Source organism: Hemicordylus capensis, chromosome 2, assembly GCF_027244095.1.
Source record: "Hemicordylus capensis ecotype Gifberg chromosome 2, rHemCap1.1.pri, whole genome shotgun sequence".
Classification (NCBI taxonomy): Eukaryota; Metazoa; Chordata; class Lepidosauria; order Squamata; family Cordylidae; genus Hemicordylus; species Hemicordylus capensis.
The window spans coordinates 91,293,036-91,318,671 of NC_069658.1; positions in this window are offsets into that span (position 1 = coordinate 91,293,036).

Consider the following 25,636-nt stretch of genomic DNA (forward strand, 5'->3'; position numbering starts at 1 on the left):
TAATAATAATATGAAAGGCACAGGTTGGATGCCCATTTTCCTAAGCAAACTTAGAGCAAATTTTTTTTTTAAAAAATTGTGTGTATATATATATATATATATATATATATATATATATATATATATATATAAATAAATAAAATAGAGGTCACTTGTTTTTTAAAGTGGTTTTTATTAGCACTGCAGGGAATGTTGAAATCTGGTGTAGCCTGATGTGTATGTTTGTGTATGTGTAGTATATTCAGTGTTAATCAGTCAATGTGTAGAGAAAACACACACAGAAAAATCATTGTATTGAAATGCTGGTAAAGCAGCTTTATAATCCTGCATAATTTTGCACTTTAAGCTGGCATTGCTAACAGAAATATACCAGTGGAACCCCATTACAAAAAATAAATAAATGACAATAATGTTGTTCACATGAACGTGCAAAACTGGGTAGGAGTGGGAAACTCAGGTTAGAGAGGCTCATGTGGAGTGTCAGGACCCACACCTATCCAGCTGTTCTGAAGCAGGGCTACCCCATACATTTACCTTGGTTTTAGCCAAGGTAAAAGGACAACAGCCCCTTCCTACCTCTATAGCCACAATCATGTGTGTGATCAGGGCTGTTTGCAGCAGCTCCGGGCAGCCTGACTGGCTCTTGACCATACAATGCTACCTATAGCAGCCAGGAAGCCGAGAGCTGCTGCATTGCCTTGGGAAGCCTTGCTGCTGCCTTGTATAATGCATTGTGGGATACTGGAGGACTTCCTTCTCCAGATCCCTTCAGCAGAGATCTCTGTCATGCAAATCATGCGGGCACATGGCACAGAGGAGTGCTGTGTAGATGCTTTACTAGTGTGGGGGTAAGTTGGTATGCTCCTGCATTCCGTCAAGTCCTGCATAGCCCCACAGATTTTGGTCATGTGAATGTCCTGATTATGCAGACCTGCTGTTCATTATCCATGTAGTCCTAGGTCATGATGGAAATGGCACTTCTGTCTATCCTAGACTTGTGATTCCCCAAACATTTTTTATCTCTCCTAAACAATTTGTCAAACATACACTTGTGTTATGGAGCAATATGTCTCTGAGCACATGCTTAGCCAAGGAATGTGTTTTCAGAACTAGAACTGAGCTTGCAGTCATTTCACACATAAAACCCTACCTGGGTTTTCTTCAAAACTTTCTCTATTTCAACAGACCAATTAAGAGAAGAAAGCCTTTTTGTTCTGTTGCTATTATCATGCAGCTGAGAGATGTAAACTGCTGATCTGCTTCAAATCTTCTAGAGATCCATTGGAACATCCTGATCTACTTTTTGCATGCTCCTAAACTCTAAGGAACATTCAAGTGTTTAATATTAAAAGTATTAAAATACAATTTTGAGAACTGGGACACCTGGGGAGGACAACTAAATGAGATCTTATTAATTTTGCAATAATTTCAGCTTAGAAGCTTTGAGCAGCATTAAGGTTTAATTCATAAGACACTTACCCCTTCATTAACATAGATTTCCCAGTATACTTCTGAATCAGTGTTCTTGTTATGCTTTCTAAAGGGGTATAACCTTTTCTTTTCTGAAATACTAAATAGTAACACACCAGATTTAATTGCCCAAAACCTACGTTCAGAATCAACCTGTTGAAACTTAGGCAGGTTCTATAGTCTTCTACAATATCTCCTGTTTTTTTCTGCTTAGGAGGGCTGCTTCACCAAGAGATGTGATGTTCTCTACAATACATGGAAACAGGGCAGTATGATTATAAAGGGAATTCCAACTATCCTGTATCAATTAGCTCATTAATAAGGTGACCACCAGGAATATAAAGGGATACCTTTTAGTCTAGACCAGAATGAATTAATCATCTGGTGTAACTACTATCCAGTCATTCCTTGCCGACCATGGGTTTTTCCAATCACGGCTTTAAGTATTGGTGACTGGGAAATTGCTCATCAACTGCATCTTGAGTATATGTGATTATCATAGGAATTCATTGGTGAGAGGCAGGATTTTCAGAGGGAGAGAGGTGGGAAAAAGTGGAGGAGAGGTGGAATAAAGAGAGAGAAATGGAGGAGAAAGGGAGGCAGTAGAGCAGAGAAAGGAGAGATTGAGAGAGAACATAAAAACAGCCCTGCAGGATCAGGCCCATCTAGTCCAGCATCTTGTTTCACACAGTGGCCCATCAGATGCCACTGGAAGCCACAGGCAGGAGTTGAGGGCATGCCCATTCTCCTGCTGTTACTCCGCTGCAATTGGTACTCAAAGGCATCCTTCCTCTGAGGCAGGAGCTAGCCTATAGCCCTCCAACTAGCAGCCGATGAAAGACCTCTCCTCCATGAAGTTATCCAAACCCCTCTTAAAGCCATCCAGGTTGTTGGCTGTCACCACATCTTGTGGCAGAGATTATGCGTTGTGTGAAATGGTACTGCTGTTTGTTGGTCCTACATTTCCTGGCAATCAATTTCATGGGATGACCCCTGGTTCTAGTGTTATGTGAGAGGGAGAAGAATATCTCTAAATCCACTTTCTCCACACCATGCATGATGTTATAGACCTCTATCATGTCTCTCTGCAGTTGTCTTTTTTCTAAACTAAAAAGCCCCAGGTGTTGTAGCCTTGCCACATAAGAAAGGTGCTCTAGGCCCCTGATCATCTTGGTTGCCCTCTTCTGCACCTTTTCCAGTTCTACAATGTCCTTTTTTAGATGTGGTGACCCGAATTGTACGCAGTACTACAGGTGTGGCTGCACCATCATTTTGTATAAGGGCATTATAATATTAGCAGTTTTATTTTCAACCCCCTTCCTAATGATCCCTAGCATGGAATTGGCCTTTTTCGCAACTGCCACACATTGAGTGGACACTTTCAACGAGCTGTCCACCACAACCCCAAGATCCTTCTTTTGTTCAGTCACTGACAGCTCAGATCCCATCAGCGTATACTTGAAGTTGGAGTTTTTTGTCTCAATGTACATCACTTTACACTTGCCAACATTCAAGCACATTTGCCACTTTGTCGCCCACTCACCCAGTTTGGAGAGATCCTTTTGGAGTTCTTCACAATCCCTTTTGGATTTCGCTACCCAAAAGAGTTTGGTATCATCTGCAAATTTGGCCACCTCACTGCTTACTCCTACTTCTAGATCATTTATGAATAAATTAAAAAGCACCGGTCCCAGTACAGATCCCTGGGGGACCCCACTTCTTACTTCCCTCCATTGTGAAAACTCTCCATTTATACCTACCCTCTGTTTCCTGTCTTTCAACCAGTTAGCAACCCACACATGTACTTGTCCCCTTATGCCATGACAACTAAGTTTCCTCAGGAGTCTTTGATAAGGAACTTTGTTGAAAGCTTTTTGGAAGTCCAGGTATACTATGTCAACTGGATCACCTTGATCCACACACTTGTTGACACTCTCATAGAACTCCAAAAAGTTTGTGAGGCAGCATTTACCTTTGCAGAAGCAATGCAGGTTCTCTCCGAGCAGGGCCTGTTTTTCTATGAGCTTACCAATTTTATCCTTGAGGATGCTTTCCATCAATTTGTCTGGAATGGATGTTAAGTTAACCTGCCTGTAATTTCCTGGATCGCCTCTGGATACCTTTTCGTAAATTGGTGTTACATTTGCTACTCTTCAGTCCTCTGGTACAGAGCCCAATTTCAGGGAGAAGTTATATATTTTAGCAAGGAGGTTGGCAATTTCACATTTGAGTTCTTTGAGGACTCTTGGATGGATGCCATCTGGCTCTGGTGATTTGTTTTTCCAGACAGTTTAGAACATCATCTCTTGTCACTGCTATCTGACTCAGTTCTTTAGCCTCCATCCCCAAAGAGCCTGATTCAGGAACAGGTATATGCTCAGTATCCTCTGCCATGAAGACAGACGCAAAGAACTCATTTAGCTTCTCTGCAACCTCCATATCCTCCTTAATAATCCCTTTTACTCCCTCATTGTCTAATGGTCCAACCACCTCCCTGGCATGTTTCCTGCTTCTGATGTATTTAAAGAAGTTTTTGTTATTCTCCTTGATGCTTTCAGCTAAATGTTCCTCAAACTCTCTTTTTGCCTCCCTTATTGCCACCTTGCATTTATTGTGCCAGAGTTTGTGTTCCTTTCTGTTCATTTGGACAGGCCTTCCAATTTCGGAAGGAAGTCTTCTTCCCTTTTATGGCTTCCTTGGTGGTAAGAGGTGGAGGTGAGATGTGCACAGGGAAACTGTACAGTATTGGGGGCAGTATATGTTGGGGTGGTGGCAGGGGCATGGGGACAGATGAGCAAGGGGGATGACTGTCCCTTGGCCGCCAAGGTCTGGGGGGGGGCTGCCAAGGCACCCTTCACCCTTGGCTGAGGCACCCCCTTGCTTCCTCTCACACCCAGCCAGTGAAAGAAGTGTTCACTCACTGAGAGCACCCACCTCTCCCCAGCAAGTGTTTCATTGTAGCTGGATGGGCTGGGAGGTGGGGGGAATCATAGCCAGCCAGCATTTCAATGAGATACTTAAAGAATAGGATGGGAAAGGGTCTGAACAGATCCTCTCCAGGGCAGTGGCCATGCCCCATGCATCTGACACCAGACACAGAAGGCAAGGCCAGTACCAGGGATGGGGCCAGTCAGCCCCTGTAGAGCTTCCTCAGTTAGCGTTTTGTGAAATTGCTGACTGGGAAAGGCGTTCCCAGTCAGTGATTCCATGAACTCCTGACTAGGAAGCTCTGCAGCGGCTGATGGGTCCCAGTCCAATACTGGCCATGCCCCCTGCATCTGATATCAGGTGTAGGGGGCATGGCTTAGGGGCACACATGCTTTGTGTGAGCAATTAGAAATTCTAGGGGGCAGGCAAGCCACCGGAGGACTTGGGCAAGTTCCCTATGCCTCTGCGTGGAGGCTCACCTTTTCATGAAGATCTGGTTTCTCTAGGGCAGCTGCAATAGTTACATTACAAATTGCTTCATTTCCTTCCCTGATCTTGCTCTATAATGTACCAGAAAAGGAAGCAACATCATGATCCTTTTGCTAGTGCATTATAAGGTGAGACCAAGGAAGGAAAGGCAGCAATTAATGCACAAGAAAAGGAAGCAAGATGATATTGCTTTTCTGTCTGTCCCCCACCGATACTTTAAAGGACTTGCCTATAATGCACCAGGAAAGGAAACAGTTTGAAACACTGCCACTGGCCAGAAGGCACCTGATTTCTTCAGAGAAGCTGAATCTTTGTTAAAAGGTAAGCTCTTCCACCCCATCTCAGTGCATCGAGCCAATACCAATTATCAACTCTATGTAATGGCAGCCATCCCTTGAATCATGTGCACGATGCAAGAATGGTCTGGATTATTATAGGGGACTGGTCAACAGGGTTGTCCTTAAGGTAGGACAAGATGGGCAACTATCTCTGGCTCTGTCTGCTCTTTTAACTCTCATTAAAATTAAATGGAAGGGGTCCCACACTGGCTGACTTATCCCAGGCCCTGCATTTCACCAGGGCTCTCTGAGGACAGCCCTGCTGGCCAATAATTGGGCCCATGCACAGTTCTAATAAATCTACCTCAGAGGTCTTTGACCGTCCCTGTTTAATATTATTGATCAATACTTGAATTGCCTCCTCCTTGCCCCTTTCCCAGAATGCCTTATTGCCACTGACTTTCTTTTCTCTCACTTTGATCTCCTGTCCCCTTTTTCCAGTTCCTCCCACACTGATTATCTCAAATGTATTATATTCAGCACAATGTGAATAGACTTAATAAAACAGTGAATAACCAAAAAATAAATAAATCCCAAGAGAGTTACACTTCTTAATCAAAAGTTCCTGACTCTAAAATACACAGACCTCACAAAGTTTTTAAAAGATAGCAAGGCAGTCTCAAAGGATTAGCATGATTTAATCCACTCAACAACAAGGGATTAGACATTTCAAGAGGGATCCAAATCCTGTTCATTCCTGACAGGTTACCTGGCAGAGGCTACAATCCAGAGACTCACCATGCAATTAACTCTGCCTACACAGCATGGTTTTGACTTATTCATTTTTTTCCATTCAGCCCCTCATGCCAGATGGTAAATTCCTTTTGAAACTTGGGAACATTCAAATGCCTGCCTCTGCAAACATGCAGTCCATATGCTCCAGGTGTCTCTACATACCAGGGATAGTCATTCATTATTGTGCCTATTCTAGGGCCTATTCTAAGGTTCTATCCATATTTGGTCTTTCGTAAAAAATATTGAGTGCTTTTTCTAAATTGTGTGCAGACATACAGGACCCATTTCATTCTGTCAGCATGAACAGAACACAACCGCCATGGATCACTGCTGCGTTTGGGCTGATTCATTTCAGATTTGTGTCTGCTTCATGCCTTTGGTTTGATTCTGAGGTTGTTCTCATAACCAACAGGACTGGGGGGAAGGTTGGAGCCTACCTATCTTCTCACGCATGATTCAGAGCCTGAACATGATTCTGATGCTTGTGTGCCCAGATGAGCAATGCAGTAATGAGCAATGAGAGTCATGGCAGCAAGCAGTGCAGTGAACAGGAGGTGGGGGGGGGAGGAGGATGCTGGACTGCCAGAGAGCCCACAATCCACTGTGTGAGCAGCATGGTGCATTGGGAAATCTGGCTGCTGCCAGGCTGCTCCTTCACCTAGCCTCTGTGCTGCAGATCAGTGTTCCCTCTAATAGGGATTTCCAGACGTTGTTGACTACAACTCCCAGAATCCCCAGCTGCAATGGCATTTGTTTGGGAATTATGGGAGTTGTAGTCAACAACATCTGGGAATCTCTGTTAGAAGGAACACTGGTGCAGATGGCTGCCAGCACCTTGGGAGAAGCTGCCAGCAGCCCAAGCAAGCATATGACCAGGGAGTGAGGTAGGAGGCATGCATTCATTCTCCTACCAAACTTCTAGATGGATCCCAAAATAGGGCTACACAGGCTAGCCTGTCCTACCCAGATAGAGCTGGTTGTGAGGATGACCTCTCTTGCAGCCAGTTCAAGCTAGGTACAGGAGCACAGTGACAGAGCAGCAAAGGAATTTATAATGGGAATTATTTAATCATGAACTCGGACACATTCTCACCAAAGAGAGCAAGAATATGATAGGCTTTTTGGAGAAATCGCCAATCATAGAGTGGCAAGAGAGAGGATAGGCAGAAACATAAAACCCTGCTGAAGACACTCAGAGGCTGTTATCACGTGCAACCTAACCCAGGCTAGGGAAGCCCAGCCTGGGTTAGGCTGCACATCTAGAGGGCCTGTCTCCTGGGGAATCCCCCAATATACTGCTTATGTCACGTGATGCATTGAGGGATAGCCAGAGGCCGGGATGCTCTGGAGCTTTGCATTGCACCATGCAGTGTGAATTGTCTGGGCATGTGACTCGTGCTCCCAGCAATATTGCAGCACTAGTTGGTGGTGATTCCACCAATAAATGAGACTGAACAGATTAGTCAACAAATGAAAATAGGTGAATTTCATCATCATCATCATCATCATCATCATCATCATCATCATCATTCGATTTCTATACCGCCCTTCCAAAAATGGCTCAGGGCGGTTTACAAAGAGAAATAACAAGCAAATAAGATGGCTCCCTGTCCCCAAAGGGCTCACATTCTAAAAAGAAACTTAAGACACACACCAGCAACAGTCACTGGAAGTACTGTGCTGGGGGGTGAATAGGGAGCAAGCATTCTGCAAACCCATTTTTCAAAATCATGAGTAGCCCCCTGGAGGAGAGGCGAAAAGTTGCCTCCTGGCTCTGGGGATCTCTCCAGTATGCCCTGCAAGCTCGTGCAGGGCATACTGGAGCTTCCAGGGGCCGCGCGGCCCCTGAACTCCCCAGCCCCTGCCGGCTCTGTCATGGAGCTGACAGTTGTGTGGGTGGCCGATGCGGCCACCCAGGACTCCCGCCCTGCTCGTCAAAGGGGAGAGAGGGCTTAGCCCGCTCTCCCCGCAAACCCGGCCAAAGCGGGTCTCACGGATTGTGAGACCCGCCTCATAACGTTTATTAAAGGGCCAAAGCCCATAAGATTAAAGTGGTAATTGGCATCCTCTTGGGGAGCTAGACAGAAGCGGCTAATTACAAAGTGCTGGTCCTTAAACAGAGCACTGAATTCGAATGAATACAAGCTTGAGAGAATCCTAGCATAGAGGGGAAGGGGAGAGATATGAGGTGATAGAAAAAACAAAGATAGGGATAGAGTTACGATCTTTATATATGTCCTAAATTCTGCATAACTGGAGTGCTTTGATGTCTAAGGGTGTTGGCCACCCTTCTTAGGTGGTGATTAGGGGGATAGGCTTTATTGGGGGTTATGGCTGTGGCTGAAGCTCTGGGGCAGTTCAGAGTGCAAGTTCCAAAGACGCATGCTGACTCACTTCAGGAGGACCTTGGCTGTGGTGGGAGTTGTGGGGAAAGGAAAGGGGGCCAGGTCAGCAAGCTTTATTGAGGGCCACCTCAACAGTATGACCAGAGTCTTGGACTGGACCTGGGGTGTGTAGAGGTGTCCATGGGGAGAGGAGGAAAGCACATACACTGCATGCACTGGCAAACATACACATGCAAATTGTGCACACTGGGGGGAAAGGGGCATTTCTTATAGAGATTTTATGCCTCAAGGGCAGGGTTAGGCAGGCATGCATTCTAGAAGTGACCCTCAAATGGCCCAAAACAAAGGCTTGATTAAGTTAAGGCTTGCAAGGCTCTTTGCTCTTATTCAAGTAGTCCAAAAGACAATAGGCCTATAGCTCCTGAATTTCTTGCTTTATGTTCTTACTGATGATCAGAGATTTTCAAGCAATTGCCCATGGGTTATGTTTTAGCTCTTGTGAAAAAAGAGTAATCAGATTGACCTTAACTGTTTTCGGTGCCTCACACAGCCAGATTCGGAAACTCCCCAAAACAGTGCCAATACCCTTCATCCGACCAGGGTAGCTCTTAATTTTTGTTAGTCAGCTAGCTATGTAGGTCTGATATGGCCATTCTCAGTCCATTGTGATCTTTGCTCTCACTCGGGGGCAACAGGAATCATATGGGGGCTGCTTGGGGCAGGGGAGCAAAGTACTCCTACCCTGTTTCCCATAGATGCGCAAACCCTCTGTTTGGGTCTGCAGTCTCAGCATCCAGACGATAATGACAGCCATAGTCTCAATTGCTGCAAATGGGAGCTGGCTGGGTGGGGGTGGGGAGATCCTCCAAGGATTGGCATAACTTCCTCATGCCTTGCAATATTTTGGACTCATGCTAACTGAAGGGTCCATCACAAGAAAAGTGAAGATCATGTGTTCAGTAAGAGAACCAATTTGCACCAATGATCTTGTTGCTTGTTGCCTAGTAAATATCATATCAGAAGTCTGATGTTGTACATACAAATATTTATATACCGCTTTTCAACTAAAGTTCCCAAAGCAGTTTACTCAGAGAAAACAATAATAAAGTAATAAGATGGATCCCTGTCTCCAAAGGGCTCACAGTCTAAAAAGAAACAAAGTAGACACCAGCAGCCACTGGTGGGATGCTGTGCTGGGGCATTTGTAACAGACATCTGATAATCAATAGAAAATTGGCCCCTAAACATGGAAAAAGACAGAACTATCCTATGCTAAGAATAATAATATAACATCTGAAAATAATGTTCTGCTTGAGCAATCTTCCTAATGGGTGGAATTTCTTTGTAGCCTGTTCTGTACATGTGGATGTGTTATGAACACTATTGGAAAAATTAAGGAGCATGCATACTGAAGCAAAGAAAAATTAATAGATTCTTATTAAACTCCTCCTCCTGGTTGTTCATTTATTACAAAATCCATACAGACATCAAAAGAACTCTTTGCAACTATTAAATGTCATTTGCTTCCACAGCACAGTAATTTACCTGTAATTTAAAAGGCACTCAGGTTGATGATGGAGATCAATTTCCAAATTGTTAATCAAAGGTTTTCTTCTTTGCTTAATTCATTTTGTAGGAAGATATCAATGGGTTTTTACTTGCTGAAAGTTTTGGAAACTCTCTAAAATACATTTAATAAACATTCTGTGAAGTATATTTTAAGTTTGCATTTGAGGGTGTAGCTACTATTGAGATGGGGGGGATTAATGTCTGGGGGCTGCCTGAAAACTCCCCTGCAAACTCCCCTGTTCTTGCACCCCTACAAGTGACATTGGTCACTTTCCATTTATTTTCTCCAGTAGCCACTCTGGCTTGATGAGTCAGGGCTGACCTCATGAGAACGAGAACAGGTTTGCCTTAAAGGGGCAATCTGTTCTCACTAGTATCAGGGCAGCCCTGTCTCACCAAGCTGGTGTAATGACTTGGTGATGTCATCAGGCTGCATTGGCTGGACTGGATAGATGCCCTTTTAATATGTTTCAATGACTTCCCATGCATCATGAATTCTGAAGAAAAAACTTACAAATTGCGGTACCTAGAGAACCTTGTAACTCGAATGAAAATGCAAAAATTTACTCAGTTGTAGGGTTGCGCATTTTGTACTTTTTCTGTTTCAATTTGTACCAAATCCGAATCAACCCCATTTTGTATTTTGTCTGAAATTAAGTCTTCCGAATCACCCCAGTTTTGGTTTGTATCCAAATTAATCCGAATCTGAATCCGAATTCAGATTTTAAAAGTGGATCACATGGTCAAAAGAGTGGATGGGGTTATAGTGGCCAATGAGTGGAAGCTACCACAAAGATTTCAAAGGAATTGGGCAAACTGCTGATTTTTGGTGAATTTTTGAAGTTTGCACGTCTTTCAGATTTCCCCCATAGAGTACGATGGAGTTTTCAGGGAAAGTATAGCTTCACGTGGGAGGAGGGGTGGCTCAGAGTGGAGTGTGGTTGGTGGTAGTGTCCAATTGATACAAGGAAGCTACCACAATTTTTTCAGAGGAATTTGGCAAAGGACTGATTTTTAAAGAATTAATGAACTTACGTGTCTCTCAGATTTTCCTCGTAGGGTATAATGGAGGTTTCTGCAGTTACATAACTCCACTTGAGGGGCACTGGGGTGTCCCAGAGCAAGTGGTGGTGTAGTGCACATAGGGTGCCAACCACCCACATGGCTTGCCAACCCATGAAGTACAGGGTTTTGTTGTTCTAGAGGTGTTCTAAGAGTAGATTCTTTAGTAGCATATGAGAGTGTATTCATGGTTTTTCATTAAAAATCTCATTTGCTACCAGAGAACCTAAACTCAACACCTCAGAAACAACAAAGCCCAGTACCCCAATGGGTTAGCAATCCAGGGGGGTGGTTGGCACCCTCTGTGCACCACACCACCACTTGCTTTGGGCCATTGCAGTGCCCCCCAGGTGGAGTTATGAGGCTGCTGAAACCTCCATTATTCCCTATGGGGGAAAATCTTAAAAATGCGTAAACCTCAAACATTCCTAAGAAATCAGTCCTTTGCCCTATTTGGAATCTGGGTGCACCACCCTTGGGGCACTGCCACCCAACCCACTGTTTTGTCCCTGAAGCCCCACATAAACAAGTTGAAAGAGTGAAGAGAATGATGACAACAAAGACAAACAATTTTTTTGGCACAGTTATTTGAGAATTTTACAGCGGGTGTAAGCCTGTCCCTGTGGCACTATCACAGCAGCATAACCCATTTGTGGATTTGAGCAATCTTTCAATAAAAACACTCCCTCCCCATTGAACACTGACCACAAGTCATTTAAGATAGCAAGATAGACCAATGAGCCAGCATGGTGTAGTGGTTAGAATGCTGGACTAGGACAGGGGAGACCCAAGTTCAAATCCCCATTCAGCCATGATACTAGCTGGGTGACTCTGGGCCAGTCACTAGGTCAGTCTCAGCCTAACCTACTTCACAGGGTTGTTGTGAGGAGAAACCTAAGTATGTAGTACACTGCTCTTGGCTCCTTGGAGGAAGAGCGGGATAGAAAATGTAAAAAAATAAATAAAAATAAAATAAAACTGCCTTGGTACTTATGGAACAGCTTCAAATGTTCATTTAACTGAACTGGAGTGAGCCGTAGTCCAAACAAATCAGCCTACTGTTCAGAATTGTTGAGATTTATCATCACTGCATTTAAGAAAGTGCAAAACCATGGATCATGGTTACAAGAAAGAGAGAAGCAACTAAGATTCCTGGGGACGTCAATAAATTGACAGGGATATTGCCCACCCCCCTCCTTTTGTCTCCTGTAGTCCCATGTGGATGACCTGTCCCTGCAATGGCAAAAGTTGTGAACCACTGGCTTAGACATCATGTCCTACCAAATTACATTGTGGCCTAAATTACTTTAGACTGCTCAACTTGGGCAACAAAACTTAGACACCACTATAACTCATAAAAATCAGAAGAAAAACAAAATAGCTCTTCAAAAGACCCCTGAAGAAGTCAAGAGATCCTCTCTAAACTTTTGGAAAGAAACACTTGTGTAATTTCAGAACTTTCCTAACCAGCTTCTCGAAAAGCTTCTCCACACAATTTATACCATGGCTTTTAGCAAGAGCTTTGGAATTGCATTGAGCTCCCAAAGTTATTTGGGTATTTCTGTCTCAAAGTGCTGTCTTCCAAATCCCTTTGCAAGGTCAGTTTGCATTTCAATCACACTGAATACAACACATGCTTAACTAAGGGATTCAAGCTCAAAAGCTTTTTGCATATCTTATCTTCTGCTATTCACTCAGTGCCTCAGCTGCAGTGGAGAGAGTCAGAGAAGTCAATTTCAATTGCAATGCTTTTGCAAAGAACAAAGCACTCTGTCCGAAACACAGTCATTTCGATTGGGAAACGAATCTCTGTTTTTTAATTCAGAGGTTTTGTAACCAAAACAAAATCAAGAAAGTGCCATTTTCGGGCACAAAACGTTTTGTACCCGAATCGAAATTCACAAGCCTACTCAGTTGTACATAAAATATGAACTAAAATTCCCAGCCATTATGGATCAGTTGGGTCAATCACCTTCAAGTCAGGTGAAACAGAGATTAATTATTTCCACGTTTCAAGGTGAGGCCTCAAAGAAACGAATGGAACATCAGTGACTTATTCATAAATGACAGAAATGTCTATACTCCTGTCACTAATCCCATGACATTTCAATGTCTGTAAAATGTTAGTGTCAGAGAAATGTATATGTTGAATAAGAAGTTATTTTTAAGAATGGAAGCTTTTACCTGTTCATAATGAATGCCTTCTTTAAATATATACACAGTTTATATAAAGATTTATGGATGGATTCATACAGATGTCACAGTGTGCACATTTTAATGTGTATGGAAATTCTTGCAGGATTTCTGTGATCATCTTCACATGTGAAGAGTGCTTAGTCTCCAAAGCCCTTCACAGTTGGCAAGAATGCCTGGTGGTGAGACTGGAAGGCTTTCCACACTAATATCAATTACTTAGGAATGGTTCATGTTGCTCAAAATGTGCTCTGTGTAGTACACTTGACGCTATCGGTGGTTACACAGATACCCAAGATCACATGGAAAATGTAACATGTGTAATTGCTTATCTATGGATATTGCCAAACCAGTGATTTCTGCGATAAATGGAGCCTTGGAAAAGGACTGCCACAATTTCCCCAAATCAGTGTCACTGCTAGATTGCTGTGAGTTTATCCAATGATGAGTAAGTTAACATACTACTTTTTCCACTGAAATGGAGCTGTTTGTAGGGATGTGTTAAATGATTCAGGTACAAAATGATTTGTACTTGAATCTGGGTGATTTGTAGACAAAATAAATTACTCCTGTCCTCAATGGCCCAGATTCAGGTACAAAACAAATTTGGACCCAAAAGATTCAGAGATTTAGACCTCCATTTTGTGGCCAAAGTGGGTTAGGTGGTAGTGCCTAATGGGTGGAAGCTACCACCTAGATTTCCAAGAAATTGGTGAAAGGGGTGATTTTTAAAGAATTTCTGGACTTTGCACATCTTTAAGCTTTTCCCCCATAGGGAATAATGGGGGTTTCAGCAGCCCCATAACTCCACTTGAGGGGCACCAGGGTGACCCAGAGTGAATGGTGGTGTAGTGCACATAGGGTGCCAACCACCCCAAACCCATAAGCCCATGAGGCACTGGGTTTTTGTTGTTTCTGAGGTTTTTTGAGAGTAGGAAATGAGTGGATTCAATGTTTGTCAGAGAGCGAGAGAGCCCCAATGGAATCACACAGCTTTAGGATCATTCACAAAATAACTGGGACATATAACATGTCCCTTGCTCCACAGTTCAAAGACAAAACCAACATGAACACATAGTACATTCATAAGGAAGATAAATTAAAACCACAGCACATGACCCTTTTTTCACAGTTCTCATGCAGACGTTTTGGATCACAAATTGTCTTGAGCATAGTGTTTTGCTTTGTTTTTTAAAGAAGTTTGTTCAGATGTAACAGTTCCACTTTCAGTAGGCATGAAATACTCTATGAAGAGATAACATTTTCTGATAGCATTACTGCAATAGGGAAAGTATTCAGAAAAATTACAAGACTGACAGAGTTCCTCAAAATAAAAATACACAGAGTCCTGCCATCTTTGGGCCTCATGTGTGACTAATTTTATAAAAAGCTCTGGGGAAAATATTGTGAAAAAAGCCCAGCCATTCTCAAAATGTAAAGGTTTGGGCAAAGGGGGGGCATGTTGCAGGATTTTATGAAGGCATGGGCAGATTTCTCCACATGGCTTCAGTACCAGAAGTTTTTATAAGTTTCTGCCTTGAAACAAGTCATTTATAGGGCTTTGATTTTTTTAAAAAAATCATTAAAAATCAACACTTTGGCCAGTCTGCTTCAAAATCAATACACAGAGTCCTAATACCTGGTTCTATATCTGTGCCAATGGGTAAAGACGCAAGAGGACAGTATAACTGATCTCTGGGGCCCTCTGGTGGCCATTCATCCCACTGCTATGCCACCATGTAATGAATGGAGACTTGGTGAATGTCGAATGGCAGATTTAAGCCCAGCCTTTGTCTCAGAGCAAGTCCACGTGGGGAAAAGAAAATGTTGATTCATTCCCTACATGTTTGCTCAACAAAGACTGTCCCTCTAGTATCGCTGCCACCATGCCCACTTTTTAACAGGGTTTAATTCCTCCCTGGCATGGGCGAAATTCCAGGGAAACCCTCTTTCTTTTTTCCAAACGGAAAAACACAAAAAACTCCCATGTGTAGCCTACGTGTGAGGAGAAAACTTGATAGTGTGCTGCTGAGCAATCAAACTTGAGGCATGCTTGCACCAGAGTAATACCCTTTTCCAGCCCACCCCCTTCCTGAGTTGAAAATCCACTCAAAGAGGTGGGTTAAAATTGTAAAGGACCCACTCAAAATACTACAGACTGTTTCAGTCTGAGACTCTCTCTCTCAGCTTCAGTTACAAGTACCAGCAAACACTCAGTATTTTACAAGATTGCTTAAGTAAATCTTGTATTACTTAGAAGATTCCTTCCAAAAAGAGCACACCAGTTGATAGTTGGAGTGGTACACTTTAAAATCTTGGTTACCGAGTTGCAAAGATAATTCAAAAAACACCCCCAGTTGTAAGGAGCCTTTAGAAGCACCTTTAAAGGTTACAGAGACTTTTGCAATGCTCTGGATAGATAAAGAGTGCAAGTACAGCATCCTTACATTACAGATAAAACACAATAGACCAGTTGTAAGGATTTGCAAAGCACTAAAATAAAGAAATCTGATGCCAACTACCTAACACACAGTTCCTTGGCTAAACCCTTCTCTGAAGCCAAGCTCTGGCTTCTTCCCTGAACTTACCAAAACCGTGCTAGAGAGTTCAGGCCCTTGCAGAGTTCCTGGTTGCTGCCAGCCAACCTGTTGCTTCCCCTGCCTGGCTACAACTGCGAGAACAAAGGACCCCTTCATTTCTTGCCACCAGGTCCTCTAAGTCCCAGTCACTGTGTGCTGAGTGGCTGATCCCTAGAGGTCACTGCCTGACAGCCAGGATAGGATTCCCTTCTGGTTCACTCTTTAGGGTAAAGGAGGGGCCAATTGCTACAATAACAATGACAGTACTCGGGTACTATGAGACTAATATCAATTAGATTTTGTGGACAACCCTTAAATAATAAAGGATAAAGAATAAAGAATTTGATTTCTATACCGCCATTCTGAAAATGCCTCAGGGCAGTTTACACAGAAGAATAACAAACAAATAAGATGGCTCCCCTGAAGGGCTCACAATCTGAAAAGAAATATAAGATAGACACCAGCAACAGTCACTGGAGGTACTGTGCTGAGGGTGGATAGGGCCAGTTTCTCTCCCTCTGCTAAATAAAGAGAATCACCACATTAAAAGGTGCCTCTTTGTCAAGTTAGCATGACAGTTTTTCACATCTATGCCCCAATGACTGATGAAAAAGAAGAGGAAGTTGATGAGTTTTATGCTCAAGTTCAGTCTGAAACTGACAGAACATGCAAGCAAGCTGTGCTACTGGTGGTTGGAGACTGGAATGCCAAAGTTGGAAATAGTAAGGAGGAAATAGTAAGGAGGAAAACGCAGTCAGATTGTATGGCCTAGGAAACAGAAATGAAGCAGGAGAATGACTTCTTAGTTACTGCCAAGCCAGTTATCTCTTCATTGCTAATACATTCTTCAAACAACCATTTCAACAGCCTATACACATGGACATCACCAGATGGAGAACAGAAATCAAATAGATTACATTATTTGTGCAAGGAGGTGGAAGAGCTCATTTATAACAGCAAAGACATGGCTGGAGGCTGATTGTGGAACAGATAATGAACTGCACATATGCTAGTTCCAAGTCAAACTAAAGTGGAAAAACAAAGCTATCCAGCTTCCATGATATGATCTTGAGAATGTATCCACCATTTTCAAGGAGAACATCAGGAACCACTTTAAAGTTCTGAACCTCATTGATAGGGAACCAGAGGAACTGTGGAATGAAATCAAACAAGTTGTTAAGGACGAATGTGAAAAGAGACCGCCAAAGACCAAGAAACAGAAGAAAGCAAAATGGATGTCAGAACAGACGGTAGAAATTGCCCAGAAGAGGAGAGAAGCCAAAGTCAAGAAAGATAAAGACCTCAGGAAGGAACTTAATAGGGAATTTTCAGAAAGCTGTTAGAATAGACAAGGAGCATACTGCAAAGACATCTGTAAAGACCATGAGGGTGGAAATAGACATGGAAAAACAAGGAAAGTTTTCCAAAAGATATCTGAACTCAGAAGGAGATTCCAACCTCAAATTGGTATGTTAAGGGATGCCAAAGGGCAGATAGTAACTGATTCAGAGAAGATCAAACAGAGATGGAAGGAAGATACTGAAAATCTGTATGGCAGGGACGTCAACATCCAAGATACTCTAGAAGATATTTCCTACTTGTAAGAACCTTTAGTATGGGAAGATGAAGTTAGATTAGCACTCCAGTCATTACCAAGTCAGAAAGTTACAGGAACTGATGGAGTAGCTCCTATCTCCTCTCAAATGGACTAGGAAAGGACCAGCTATGTACTAGCAATGTGCATTTTAAAAAACAATTTTAAACACCGGCTTTTATATGGTATTTTTAAATTAAAAAAAAAAAAAACCCAAACACCCGCTCCTTTGCTTTTCATATTTCCATTTTGGAAAGAGTGTATAGCCACCTGTCTCTCTGGTTTTAAATGCCATGCTTCAGGGGTTATTCAAAGAGGAGGAAACTAGTAGCCTTTTACCGTATTAAAAAGATTTGCTGAAGAAAATGGTGTAGGGGAAGGAATATGCTACAAAAATATAAAATCACCTTGTACTGAACTAAATTAATTACACTATATTTTACTGATCACCTGTGTGATGTAGGCTTCTCTGTACTGGACAGCTAATTTTGCTTCTCTGCCTGCCCCCATAATATTTGTACCCTTATCAGCAGGGATTTGACAGATTAAGCCTGCCTATCTCCATGCTGGGGAAAACTTCATGTGTTGGATCTCTGCCTGTTATGTAGCAATTAAAGACAGAAGGGGATGGGGCTACTCGGGAAAGAGCACTTGCATGCAGAAGGTTGCAAGTTCCCTCCCTGGCATCTCCAAGGTAGGTCTGAGAGACAGTGGCTCTGCCTCTAGCAGGACCCACACTAGCTCTGCCTATTACCTGCCCTGCCTAGTGCCCTCCCAGGAGCCACCAGCTGCCACTGTTTGTGGATGACAGTGGAGCCAATGTGGTGTAGTGGTTAGAGTGCGGGACTAGGTCCAGGGAGATCCGAGTTCAAATCCTCATCCAGCCATGATACTTGCTTGGTGACTCTGAGCCAGTCACTTCTCTCTCAGCCTAACCTACTTCACAGGGTTGTTGTGACGAGAAACCTAAGTATGTAGTACATCACTCTGGGCTCCTTGGAGGAAGAGCGGGATATAAAATGAAAATAAATAAAATAAAATATTTTTTTTTAATGACAGAAATTATAGCTATCACTATCATAAGAAAAATGCTGCGGTATGAAAACTTACTGGAGATGTGTAGTATGATCCTGCAAAGCAAGATTTCATACCAAGAGCAATGTAGTAACAAAACGAATTAATGAGCAGGACCATGGTTCTTCTGCTGCTGCAATTGCTGCAAAAGAACCAATTTCAGAGTTGAAAGAAACTGTGATATCCTCACAAGAACCAACCAGACATCTCACTGGAACAACTTTGACAAAACATGATGAATTTTCAATGGCAGAAATGCCCTCTGTCTCAGCAATGGGGAGAAATGTTCGTTGTTGGAGACAGAAAGCACAAAATGCTCCGCCTATACCAAACCAACGATATAATTATGAAATAACAGAAAAATATTGTATTCTCCCAACAGGACAAAGGTTTCTTGCAATTGATACTAGCATAAATGATGAAAATAGAATGCTCATCTTTGCTTCAGAAGTGGGTTTGGATGACTTGTCATGATTTCAGAATTGGACAGCAGAAGGCACTTTCAAAATTTGTCCACAAATCTACGATCAACTGTATTGCATCCATGTAAAAGATGGTGCATTCAGTATTCCCCGTGTATTTGCTCTTCTACCCAATAAGACTAAAGGTCTTACTAGAGGATTGCATAATTACTTATGGATTTCTGGTATGAGGAAAGATTTGGAGATACAACAACATACTATTCGACATAGTCTTTTTAATGTTTGAGATAAATATCAGAAAATAAGTCCTAGATTATCACCCTTGGCCTCAATACTGAATGTTTATTCCCATGAAGAAGAATTTTCTAAGTACAATTTTTGGAGAGACTATCTATACTCTTTACAAAGTTTGGCCCAATATTGAGCGTTGGACAAATCTGTTTCCTCTGGGCAATCAACTTGACAACCCACCTGGTTTCAACAAGCTTGGATCTGCTCAATTGTTCGGAAAAAGTTACAGTTACAGGGCGGGAAACTTAGAGATTTGACTGACTTTGAAGAATTAATCACCCGAAACACTGATCAGAAACACTAGGCAGAATTTATAAGCAATTACTGAAGTATGATATGGAGACCGAGCAAATAAAAGAACGTATGATAAAATGGATGCAGAACTTTAATAGATCGAATGATATCTCTGATTGGGAATACCAATGGAAAAAGAACGTGAAATTTACGTTGTGTACCAACCTAAGGGAAATTTGGTATGAGATGTTTTTTAGATGGTATATAACTCCTTTGACTAATAACAAAATAGATGATTCCTTTTCTAAGAAATGTTGGAAATGTAACTCACATTTAGGTTCATATGTGGTGGAGTTGTGGTAAAGCTCAACAGTTTTGGAAACAAATTCTTATGAAAATTGAACAAATCTTAGAAGTTAAGATTCCCTTTCTCCCAGAAATTTTTCTTTTAAGTATGGTAATGCCTTATATTTCGGCCAAATTTAATGAATTGTGTTTATATATTATTATGGCGGCTAGGTTTATATATGCTTCTAAATGGCATATTTTAGAAATCCCCTCCTTAAATGATTGGTTTTTGAAAGTGTGGGATTATGCTTCAATTTCGAAAGTCTTGGCTTATGTACATGGTATATCTACTAAATTATTCATGTCTGTCTGGGAACCCTTTATAAATTATAACATCTGTTATGGTCAAACTTTGTTCCCATTTTCTGGATTTGATTTATAGTGTTTTCAATATGTTATTTACAAGAAGCTGGTTAGATTTTATAACTCTCTAAGAGTCTGAATTTCTTTTGCTTTGTCCTGTTCTAGATATTTTTTTCTTTAATAATTAGAAAAATGAGGTTTTTTATTAAGAAAAACGATTGGTTTTATACTGTCTTTATGCTGATTTGTCTCTGTCTCTTTTAGTTTACTTCTCAATAAAAATTCTTATTGGGGGGGGGGAGAAGATGACCGCCTATTCACTCTTTTGTTGCAGATTTGCCAACAACTTAATCCCAAATCAGTGCTGACAGATTTTGAACTAGGAGCAAGAAAGAGTATAGCGGAAACATTTCCTAACGCAGCAAAAAGCTCGTATATTTTCTATTTTTCAAAATCCATCTTTAAGGAAATATGTGACCTCGGTTTTAGACAACGGTATAACGAAGATCAAGAATTCAATATAAAAATTAGATATTTCTCTGCACTGGCTTTCCTTCCAGTAAATGATGTGGTAGCAGGCTTTTTGGGTCTGAATGAAGATCTTACCTCCCAAATTCATTGCATACTTTGAAGTTACATACATTGGCCAAGCAAGAAGAAGAAGTGGGCGCAGGATTGCAGCAGCCTTTTCCATTGAATCTTGGAATGTTCATGACTGGCCAATGAACAACTTAGCTAGATCTAACAATAGCTTAGAGGGGTGGCATAATGCTATACAAAATTCAGTTACTTGGCAGTACCCCTCTATTTGGAAATTAATTGATGCATTGTAGAAAGAGGAAGCTATGGTCAAAAAGAAGAAATTTGACTACCAAAGAAGGATTATTGTCCAACCCAGAAATAAGAATATCAATAAGCGCCTTCAATTATTACTTGCATGTTACAATCCTGAGGACAAAATAAGTCTCTTATGAGGGGTTGCCCACAACATGCATACTTTCTGAGGAATTAAAAGTTTATTTTGTTACATGCTACAATCTCTTTTTTAATTAATAAAATTGTTTTTATGAAGTCTAATATGGAAATATTAGTTATACTTGGGTTAGGGACGCAACTGTCCGGGACGCAAAAACAAACAAACGAACCAAAAAACCCCAACACAGACGCAAATGTCCAGGGTCGCCAATGACTGGGATGCAATTGACCAGGATGCAACTGTCCTGTCACCTTCTAACACATCTATGCCTTTTACATTATTTGTATTTTAAAAATAGCTTGGGTTAAAAACCACTTTTTCTCATCAGACTGTCTGAGTGGGAATAATCCTTATAGTATGAACTGAAGCTGTAGGAGTGGAAAACAGTCTCTTGGAATCAATTAGCACCATTTCATAGAATGCTTGCAATTGCTAAGAGGATTTTTACTTTGACCTGCTTGAGAATTTATTAAGTATCCAAAATCTATGTCTAGATTTAATCCTATGACCTCTACATTTTCATATGATTAGGGGTTACAGTGAATAACATCTTCAGAAACACCTTGTTACTACTGGGAATGTTGGCAAAGATTGTAGTGATAGAAGGTGATAGATGAAAACCATTAAATGCAGTGGCTTTGCTTCTTGGGATTGTGTCTATAAATATGTCTCAGTGTTAAGCATATAATATAGAGAAAGGGAGAGGGGATGAGAATAATGGTAAATGACAAACGGTATTTTATTTTTTATTTTTTACATTTATATCCTACTCTTTCTCTGAGGAGCTCAGAGTGGTGTACATGGTTATTTTTATCCTCACAACAACCCTGTGAGATAGGTTAGGCTGAGAGACATATGAGTGGCCCAGAGTCACCTAGTGAGTTTCATGGTTGAATAGGGATTCGAAACCAGAAACATATCAGCAGTCAGTGCAGTTCTTTCAAAACTGGTGTTATATGGTCCCTTCATGTTATCCCAGAGGCCAATCTGGCTGCCGCATTCTATACCAACTGTGGTTTCCGGACTATGTACAAAGGCAGCCCCACGCAGAGCACATTACAGTAGTCAAGCCTGGAGGTCACCAGCATACGTACCACTGTTTTAAGGTCATTTATCTCTAGAAATGGACGTAGCCAACATATCAACCAAAGCTAATAAAAAGCGCTCCTGGCCACTGTCTCAACTTGAGAAACCAGGGAGAGCTTTGGATCCAGGAGCACTCCCAAAGTACATACCTGATCTTTCGGGGGAGCATAACACCACCCAGAACAAGCAGATCTAAACCATCTCTCGGATCCCAACCCCCCACAGTCAGTACCTCCATCTTATTTGGATTAAACTTCAGTTTGTTATCTCTCATCCAGCCAATTACCACCTCCAGGCAGGCATTAAGGGAAGATATGCCATTTCCTGAATAGGTTGATATGGAGAGGTAGATCTGGACATCATCAGCATATTGATAAGACCCTGCACCAAACCTCCTGATGATCTCTCCCAGTGGTTTCATGTAGACATTAAAGAGCATTTGAGAATTATGGAGCCTTGTGGAACTCCAAACTTTAGTTCTCAATTTGCAGAACAACAATCTCCAAGCGACACCATCTGGAATCTACGAGAGAGGTAGGAGAGTAACCACTGTAAAACAGTGCCACCCAATCCCACCTCCCTCAGGCGGTTCAGAAGGATATCATGGCTGATGGCATCAAAAGCCACAGAGAGATCCAAAAGGATCAGAAGAGTCACACGCCCTCTGTCAATAGCCAGTTGGAGATCATCCATCAAGCCAACCAAAGCAGTCTCTATCCCATAGCCCATACGAAAGTGAATTTGAAATGGGTCTAGAGAATCTGCATCATCCCAAACTGCCTGGAGCTGAGAGGCCACCATCCGCTCAATTGCCCAACCATGGAAGATTAGAAACAGGTCTGTAATTAGCTTACTCAGAGGGATCCAATGCAGGTTTCTTCAAAAGTGTAAGTAAAACTTTATTTCAGTTGTAGACCAGCAATTCTTCAAAAGTGGTCTAATAATAGTCTCCTTAATATAAGGAGGTATCCTGCCCTCTCTGAGAAGCATTTATAATATTTACCAGACCCTTTCTGATAATATGAGTATCAGATGAGATAAGCCACATTGGGCAAGAGTCAAGAGAACAGTTTGTAGGGCGCACAGTCCTAAGTAGTTTGTCCACTTCCTCAGGAGTCAGAAACTGAAAATGATCCAATCTAATCCAATAAGAGGAGTTGCTGGACACCACCACAGTAGACTGCAGTAACTGTGGAATCCAGCTCAGCCAGAATGTGAGAGATTTTTTCCGCAAAAAGTCGTTAAAAACGACACAGCGAGTGACTGATGGTTCCAAGTTTAAATTCAAGGGGAAAGAGAACATACTCGCCCCCTCACAACCCTAGAGAACTCAGCTGGACATGAATTTGTAGAAGAAATGTGGGCAGAAAAGAACTGTTTCTTTGCCACCTGCACTGCCAGAACATAGATTTCAAATGTGTTCTGGGCTGTGTCTGATCAGACTTGCATTGGGTCTTCCTCCACTTGGGCTCTGGTCATCTAGACTAGATGAGGAGGAGAGCTGGTCTTGTGGTAGCAAGCATGACTTGTCCCCATAGCTAAGCAGGGTCTGCCCTGCTTGCATCTGAATGGGAGACTTGATGTGTGATCACTGGAAGATATTCCCCTCAGGGGATGAAGCCGCTCTGAGAAGAGCAGAAGGTTTCAAGTTCCCTCCCTGGCTCCTCCAAGATAGGGCTGAGAGAGATTCCTGCCTGCAACCTTGGAGAAGCCTCTGCCAGTCTGTGAAGACAATACTGAGCTAGATAGACCAATGGTCTGAATCAGTATATGGTAGTTTCCTATGTTCCTATGTTCTTATCTACCTCACTGCTTCAGCCCTCGTAGTTCATCCAAATACCAAGGGGCTGTCTTTAAAGCAAATTGGAGAGGATGCTTAGGAGTAGGAATGTGCAGACAGATTTAGGAGTTTGAGGTTCGTGGTTTTGGTTCAGGGGTTCTATGGTTCGACCCCCGAACCAAACAACATCCGGCTCGATAGCCCGCAGAACCAAAACCACCCCGATGGTTCGGGGGTGTGTGTGCGAATTTTAAACAATTTTTTAAAAATTACCTTTAAAATGATCGTCGAGGTGGCGGGTGTGTGTGCAGAAGTTCCCCCTCCCCCCGCCAGCCTTCAAAATGCACCCCTCGGGCCTTTTGGCCCATTTTTTGGCTTGTTATGGCCTTGCTAAAAATGGCGTGGCGGCCAAAATGGTGGCCACTGCACACACACAAAAGGCCTCTGTGAGGCCTGGCATGACCCACGGACTCACAGAGGCCATTTGCGCATTAGGGATGTGCGGACCGGTCCGGTGGTCCAGTGGTCCTGTCCGGGGGTTCGGGGTCAAACCGAACCACCACCACCCCGGTTCCATCGGACTGGAACCGGACCTCTGGGTCCGGTCCGGTCCGGACCAGTCCGTGATTTTTTTAAAAAAAGTTAATGTGAACTACCTTTAGCCCCTTCGGGGGGCTTGCTGAGGCCGCGCAGGTTCCCTCTCCCCCCACCGGACATCCTGATCACCGCCGTGTCCTGGTAATTCATCATTTTCGGCCCTTTCGGGCCTCCGTATGAGCACGTGTGGCCTCGCAGAGGGCATTGGCGCATGTGTGGCGGCCACCAAAATGGCGGCCGTGCACTCATATGGAGGCCCGAAAGGGCTGAAAATGATGAATTCCAGGGCCACGGCAGTGATAAGGACAGCCGGTGGGGGGAGAGGGAACCTGCATGGACCCCCCACGTGGCCTCAGCAAGCCCCTCGAAGAGGCTAAAGTTAGTTTACATTAACTTTAATTTTTTTAAAAAATTCACTGACTGGTCCAGAACCGGACCGGGGGGGTTTGATGGGGGGGCTGGACTGAACTGAACTGGCCCAGTTCCATGCACACCCCTTTTGCACATGTGTAGCAGCCATTATTGTTTTTTGTTTTTTTTAAATGGCCACCAAAACAAAATGCCCACTGCACATATGCAAATGGCCTCTGCGAGGCCATGGGTCATGCCAGGCCTCACAGAGGTCTTTTGCGCATGCGTGGCAGTCACCATTTTGGCCGCTGTGCCATTTTTAGCAAGGCCCAAATGGGCCAAAAAAAGGGACTAAAAGGCCTGAGGGGTGCGTTTTGATGGCTGCGGGGGGGGCCCTCCGCGCACCCCCACCTCTACAATCATTTTAAAGGTAATTAAAAAATTTTTAAAAGTGTTTAAAATTCACAAACACTGCCCCCGGACCGGGGGGGGGGGTTGTTGAGGGGTACTGGGCCAGACAGTTCCGTGCACATCTTTACTTAGGAGCGATTGTGTCTACTGCTCTAATGACTTCATTATTCCATGTTTGCATCAGAAGATCGACAGAATCTCTAGCAGAGTCAACCCTAAACCCTTCCAAGGCTTTTTAGAATCCTATTGGACCCAATAACTTCCTTGGGCAGACCAATCTAATAGGTCTTTCACTCCTGCAGAGGTAGGTTGTGGCTGTAAGTTCTATCTTAAGCAGATGGTGATCCATCCATGACAATGGGGAAATGACAGGAGTCCCGACCAGTGTTCCCTCTAACAGGGATTCTCAGATGCTGTTGACTACAACTCCCAGAATCCCCAGCTATAATGGCTTTTGCTTG